Source organism: Eriocheir sinensis, chromosome 8 (assembly GCF_024679095.1).
Source record: "Eriocheir sinensis breed Jianghai 21 chromosome 8, ASM2467909v1, whole genome shotgun sequence".
Lineage (NCBI taxonomy): Eukaryota > Metazoa > Arthropoda > Malacostraca > Decapoda > Varunidae > Eriocheir > Eriocheir sinensis.
The window spans coordinates 7,727,714-7,735,590 of record NC_066516.1 but is presented as its reverse complement, the minus strand read 5'-3'; positions in this window follow the sequence as shown (position 1 = coordinate 7,735,590).

The window sequence follows — 7,877 nt, the reverse complement described above, 5'->3', positions numbered from 1 at the left end:
GTAGTAGTAGTAGTAGTAAAAGTAGCAGTAGTAATAGTCGTAGTAGTAGTAGTAGTCGTGGTAACAGCAAAAGGAGAAAGAGTAGCAGGAATAGAAATAGTAACACTAGCAAAAGTAACAGTAGAAGTAACTAATAGCATCTGTAAATCAGCTCCTGCCTACGACTTGAACTCTTTCAAGAGGAGGGTATCAGGACATCTCTCCTCCCGTATTTGATCTTGCTTTCGGCCACCTCTTTTGTTTCTTTTTTAGGAGCAGCGAGTAGCGGGCTTTTTTTTATTATTGTTTTCTTTTTTTGTGTGCCCTTGAGCTGCCTCCTTTGTTATAAAAAAAAGTAGTAGTAGTAGTAGTAGTAGTAGTAGTAGTAGTAGTAGTAGTAGTAGCAGTCATAGTAGTAGTAGTAGTAGTAGTAGTAGCAGGGGTAATAACGGTAATGACAACCAGGGCAAGCACTCGCAACACTGCACGCTCGGTCAACACAGGAAGGCCACGTCATGCACGGTGTTTGGCCGCGGCACTAGGCTCGGCGGGCACCTGGTACACACACACACACACACACACACACACACACACTTTCTCTCCATGCAGGCGCCACACCCTCTTCCCGTCCAGCCGCCACACCCTCTCTCTGGCGGTGGAGGAAGAGGAGGAAGAGAGGAGTGAGTTGGTGGGTTTGTGGTGGAGAGGTAGGAGGATGGTTGAGGTATGACGGGAGAGATGGATGGGTAGGGAAAAGGTGTAGATGCTTAGATGGACAGGTGTGGAGAAAAGGGAAGAGGAGGGTGGCTGAGGTATGACGGTAAAGGTGGATGGGTAAGGAAAGACTGTGAATGGATGGATGGATGGATGTGGAAGGAAGGTGGAAAGGAGGCAGAAGCGGTGTTGATCAGGTGACTCTGTGAGGTCCCTTAACACTAAACAGACTCCAAGCGTATACATCTCCCTGCTTGAACCTCTCACCTCCAATCTGGACTAGCAACGCAGCATCTCTCTCTCTCTCTCTCTCTCTCTCTCTCTCTCTCTCTCTCTCTCTCTCTCTCTCTCTCTCTCTCTCTCTCTCTCTCTCTCTCTCTCTCTCTCTCTCTCTCTCTCTCTCTCTCTCTCTCTCTCTCTCTCTCTCTCTCTCTCTCTCTGTTAAAATATTGGGTGTTTACTTTGACAAGTACATGACGTTCGACACACACATACATCAACTCAACAAAATAGTAATAGGGGTTATAATGTTCATAAACAGAATTAAGGACATATTTGATAAGGACACCAGAGTGATTGTTATCAAGACACTAGTGTTAAGTCTAATCAATTACGGACTAAAAATATGGGGCAACACCAATGAGACCCTCATGCAGCGAGTGCAAAAACTGCAAAACTTCGCTGCCAAAGTTGCTGCTGGGGGCTACAAAAGACGCGACCGTGCTACTCCTGTGTTACAAGAACTAAAGTGGATAAAGATGAAAGAAAAAGTGAAATTCGATCAGTGCATAATGGTGTATAAAGTGACCCATAAATATTATCCTGGTGGCTACTAAACTTACCATATGTAACACAAATTAACGAACTTGTAACGAGACAAAACGGAGACCTATTTATCCCAAAGTGAGAACAGACAATGGTGCGCGGTCACTATTAGTAAGTGGACCAAGAGCATGGAACAAGCTCCCCCCTAATATAAAAGAACTCCCGTCACTCACGAGCTTCAAGATAGCCCTAACTATTCACGCTCTTCAAGGAGGCTTTTGCTAAAGAACGCGTGAAGGACATAATATACACTTATCTCGTACATATGTATTATATCTAGCAAGTTCCTATATATGATATCCCATGTAAATATTTAGTAATTAAGATAAAAGATTAGTTAAAGAAAGTCTTATATATGATATCTGTACTACATGTAAAGTATTTAGTAATTAAGAGAAAAGCCATTGTACATTGTACTTTAATGGAATAAAGCATTCTGATTCTGATCCTGATTCTCTCTCTCTCTCTCTCTCTCTCTCTCTCTCTCTCTCTCTCTCTCTCTCTCTCTCTCTCTCTCTCTCTCTCTCTCTCTCTCTCTCTCTCTCTCTCTCTCTCTCTCTCTCTCTCTCTCTCGTAGACCAGGTGGAAGGAGACATCTCAACAGACTAAAAATGAGCTGTTCTTCCTATCTCGACTCTTAATAACCGCTGCGCCATCGTCATTCTTTACACCTCTCCCTTTCCCGAGGCCACAGGTGCAGCGGGGGAGAGGGGGGGACGGTGGGGAGGAGAGGGGGGTCGTTTGCATGCCAGGGGGCGCTGTGGGGCGTGGGGTGGGGAAGGAGAAGTCGGGGCGCCGCGGCCTATCTCTACTCCTCCCTAACGCACTCCCCGTAACCCTCCCAAGGCGCCGTGTGTATGCAGGAGCAGCAGCAGCGTCTAGGCCCCGGACGTGTCGGCGGGGCGTGTAGTGCGTGTCCCGAGAGGTGCGTCTGTTGTGTAGCTGTGCTTGTCGTTGTTGTTGGGGTTTGTGGTGGTGGGGTGTGTTGCAGGGAGAGCATGGGTGTGTGGGGAGCGAATGGGGATGGGGTGCTGTGGGTTGTGGTGCGGGTAGCGTGTGTGTGTAAAGCAAAATCTAGTTCCCTATTTACAGCAAGGACATTCAATTACTGGAGAGCTCGGCGACGCGCAAAGAAAATTATTCCAGTCTTAATCAAGGGTTCAGCACTATTAAGAACGACACAAGCGACTCAACCTCTTTACGTTGGAAAAGAGACGCTTACGAATTTGATTTAGGTCTTCAAGTACCTGAAGGAGTCCAGTAACGCCCGTTACTACAAGTTCTTGGAGATCTAATTCAAGAAATACAAATAACGGTTTACCTATTCAAGCGAGGCCAAATAGTAAAGACATCGGTAGCAGATTCTTCCCAAATTATCATCCGCCAATGGAACAACCTTCCTGCGGAAGCAGTAAGTGGGAATACCTTCATTAAAAATCGAATCGACTGTCACTTCGTTGCGCCACGAGTAAACTGAACGTAACCATTTAAGTGCTTTCACCTGCTCCGCAAGCACTGAAGTGCCTGTCGAGCATATTAAGTGACTTGAGCGGGCAACCTCGATTAAAACCAACAGGCCTTCTGTTGCCTGTCTTTCCATGCTTCCTTCTCCTCCTCCTGCTCCTCCTCTTCACCCTGCAGCTTCGTGTGTTTGTAGAGATTTCTCACAAAGAAGGGCCAACACTCCGCCGCCTGCCAAGTGTTACGCGCCATCGAAAATCAAGAAGAAAAATAATATGACGCACGTATAAACTGCACGACCGCTTGGCTGCTTGCACTCCCAACGATGTACGTGCAATGACGTTGTTGTTGAAGCTGTAGTTGAAGAAACGACGTGGTGGCCAAAAATGCAGTGTGTGGATGTGAATGAAAAAAGAAAACAGAGAACTTCAAATATGTGAGGCGAGTTTGTGTGAGGTGCAATCCATCATTAATTATTCAGTGGGAGACACCTGACCATTCCCTTATCGCAGGTGTGTGGCCGCTGCAGGTGCTGATGCATATTTATTTAGCGTTTGTCGCCTCGCCGCGGGAATGGAATGAGACCGTCTGGCTGGCTGATTGGCTGGCTGATTGGCTGGCTGGCTGGCTGGCTGGCTGTCTGGCTGGCTGCGTTTGGCATGAGTCAGAAACCAGAAAAGGACAAGGAGAAATTCAAGTATTTAGTATTCTTTCTTCGCCACCTCGCCCTGACACCTCGCCAGCCACTTCAGGAGGCTTTCCCAGTGTTGCTATTTCTCTAGTTGGTCTTTTTCCTTCTCCAGTCACTGCCCCGCCCATCAACTCATTGGCCAGCCTGCCTACAACCTTTCACTGCTCCGCTCCGCCCACTTACAACCACCTACTTACTGCCCCTCCTACCTACAAGCACTCTGTCCAACACATCTGCAGCCACCCACTTTCTCCCCCGCCCACCTACAACCACAGGTGCCTTCCCACCCAGTCACAAATACTCACTTCCCTTCCCTGCCCCGCCCACCTACAACCACGAACTGCCTTCCCCGCCCATTCACAACTATACTCACTGCCCCGCCCCGCCCACCTACAACCACGAACTGCCTTCCCTGCCCAATCACAAATACTCACTGCCCCGCCCCGCCCACCTACAACCACGAACTGCCTTCCCTGCCCAATCACAAATACTCACTGCCCCGCCCCGCCCACCTACAACCACGAACTGCCTTCCCTGCCCAATCACAAATACTCACTGCCCCGCCCCGCCCACCTACAACCACGAACTGCCTACCCCGCCCTGTCACAAATACTCACTGCCCCGCCCCGCTCACCTACAACGTCTCACTACCTGGTCCAGCCTACAACCAGACTTCCTCACCACCGTTACCCTCGCCAAACACCTTCACATAACACTCTGAAGAGCAAACACATCCGCACGACATTTTCCCGACCACTGAACTCGAGGAAGCTAAGGAGAAAGAAACGGTCGCCTCTTTACATTGTACATTCCCGGGGAAGCACTTCTTGGCACATCAGGCTGCACGCTTTATCCACACTTCAGAGAGGAGGAGCGAAAACTAGTGAAACGGAGGTGCGGAGAAGTATGTGTGTGTGCTGATCGATAGTTTCATTTGAGTGGCTGCAAAGGTTTTAGTATTTTATTTTTCAACACTCCTCGTTTATGCAAAGGATGTTTAGTTTGTACGGCAGAAATACCCACTACCTTCACTATTATCGACATCATTATTTATTATCACTAGGACTACCACCATCATCACCACTATTATTATAACCATCAACACCAACAACAATAACAACTACACACCAACAGACTTAACTAACCGGAATCGGAAAAAAATACAATTTCATCTAATCTGAGAATACTAACCAGTTTGTCTCTTTTTTGTGTGAGGAGGAAACTCGTTCACCTCTTCTCGAATTACTTCTGACTGACACCGACTATCTACCTTCCCCCTTTTATCTGTCTCTCTATCTCTATCTTTCTCCCTCTTTTCTTTCTTCCCACGCATACAGAAAAAAAACTAGAAATAGGTAACAGAAATCAGATTAAGTAAAAGAGAAAAAAAATATGTCTCCCTCTTCCCACGCAAACAGGAAAAAAAATCACCTAGAAATCGGCAACAAAAATCAGATTAAGTAGGAGAGGATAAAAAAGCACCTTCGCCTAACACTGCGCTAAGAGCGAGCGAAAGGAACGAACGAGGCGGAGCAAATCAGCGTAAACCGTGATGAATGAACACGAATCTGGGTCAAGCCGCCGCGCGTCAAGAAACTTATCACCTCGAGCTGTGGATAATTATCTCTACGAAGCAATTCCCGACACGTCACGGCACGACACGGCACGGAACGGCGAACCACATCAAGCATTTACACACAGATTGATGTACGTACACCAAAAAGATTATATACGGCATGGCAAGACACGGCAAACCACATCAAGTACACACACACACACACACACACACACACACACACACACACACACACAAGGGCAAATATACACCAAGGAGACTTGTTTTTTCTATGGTAGCTACGGACTCTTTCCACTATACCCTATCAAACTTACCACTGAATATAATTGTTTGCTTATAAGGTAAATAAGGAGTAGTTGTGTTTAATTAAGCATTGCAAATACCTCAAATGCATTAAAACATGTCCCTTGGATCCCATGTTCAGCCGCGAAGTCGGTAGGATACTGTTTTTAGTGCAGATAAATATCACACCAACTGCACACAGCCTACTATAAAGCCTACTGCCTTAAATAACACACCACACTCGCATACGAAATGGAAGGGGAGGGGGGAATTTGGCGGTAAAGGCACATGGAAAGACAGTAGGAGGGGATGTTGAAGTGAAAAACCATTTAGTCCTGGAATTTAGTGCGTAGGTCACCCCGACGGAGACAGGGTGCGTTTTGAACAGATATTGAAGGTGTTTATGTTCGTGTCGAAGTAGGTGAGAGTAGGTGGAGGTGAGAGGGAGGCAGGTGGAGGTGAGAGGCAGAGGGTGGAGGTGAGAGGCAGAGGGTGGAGGTGGACCTCTTACCTTTCTTTCTGCCTGCGGGGAGTGCCTGGCTGGTTAACGGTGTGGTATGAAGGGCAGGAGGCATTATGAAGAGCTGTGTATAGTTAGCGAGAACTAGAAACATAATCCCGCTGGCTGAACGTGAAATCTTGATGTACCCATGTTCACTGGTGTTTGTCACTGTTTGATATGCGGGGAAGAAGGAGGGGGGGGGGGGGGGGGGTGGTTTGCAAAAGTGTCATACCCAGAATATTGTATTTATATAGCCTCCTTGATGTACACGCAGGTGAGCAAAGAGACTCAATAAAACATACATAGACAGGTAAGTAGGGGCATACACAGGTAGACATACAAAAGGTAAGCACAGGTAATCATAAGCATGTATAAATGGTACACACACACACACACACACACACACACACACACACACACACACACACACACACACAACCACAGATATTTCATTAGCCTCGAAACACACGTATACATATACCACAAACCTGCTGTATAATAAAAACAAAATAAGGGGAGGAATCAAGTGTCAGCGAGTCTTGAGAAAAAAATAAAATAAAAAAACAGTGCAATCAAAACTAAGATCTCGATTGCAAAAAAATAAAGACAGGAAGGGCAACAATGATACGAGTCAAGGCTCTCATATTTCTGTGTGGGAATAAAAAGTAAGGAAGGAAGGAAGAAAGGAAGGAAAGAAAAAAGGAAAGAAGGAAGGAAGAAAGGAAGGAAGAGAGGAAAGAAAGGAAGAAGGGAGGAAGGAAGGAAGGGAAGAAGGAAGAGGAAGTGGAAGAGCCAATAAAAGAGATGATGAGAACGGGGAGGAAGGGGAAGAAGGAGGAATGACATGGAGAGACAGACAGGTGCATGTTAGGTTGTGGTTATTGTGAACTGCATGACAACAGGCGGTGACTCAGGCAGAGGAGGAGGAGGAGGAGGAGGAGGAGGAGGAGGAGAGAGAAAGAGCAGGACGAGGACAAGGACGAGGAGGAGGACAGAGAACCAGCAGGACGAGGACAAGGAGAGGACGAGGAGGACGAAGACGAGGACGAAAAGAGAGATTGATGTCCTAGTCTTTCAATTTTAACCCCTTGGACAGCAGGAGACAGGTGTTAGCAGGGGAAGAAAGGGAAAGGACACAGCAGTAAGGGAAGAGAGGGGGGGAAGGGGAGGAGCAGAAAGGGGAGGAGGGGAGGAGCAAAACAGGGAGGGAAGGAGTGGGCGTTCTCAGAATCCTTCAGACGCATCCTAGAGCCAGGGCGTGGGAACCCAAGGCATATATTGTGGTGGTTTATGGAGATGAGGCGCCGCGGTCCTCGGGTTAGTGCCCTCAAGCCGGTGATCAGTTCGGGCGAAGCTTTATGAATCACTACCGTCAGGCCCTCCCTCTCGTCCCACCCTCTCGTCCCTCCCTCTCGTCCTTCCCTCCCTCTCATCTCTCCCTCCCTCTCCCTACTCATTTTTTTTTACGTGTGTGAATATGCGTGTACAGCAAATCCTTTCTTTGTGGTTCGCGGAAGACGTGTTGCGTGCGGGGCCTTCTTGCTTGTTGGTTCGGTGCGTCTGTGTGTGTGTTTGTTTACAGAAGGTAGCACTAATAGAAGCACGGGGACAAAATAAAGGCAGCTGGTATTGGGAAGATTACATGAGAGTTTCAATTTATCAACAGAAAAGCCAAACGCAGCCATATAGTTATCTTCTAAAGCAAAAGTCAACATGGAATTACCAACAACAGGGGACACAGAACCTCCCTCACCACAGCCACTGCAGTCACATTTTCATACTAGACAACCCGAAGACGAAATGACAGTTATTATATCGATTTTTTTCCTGCTGCAGACATCTTTTTG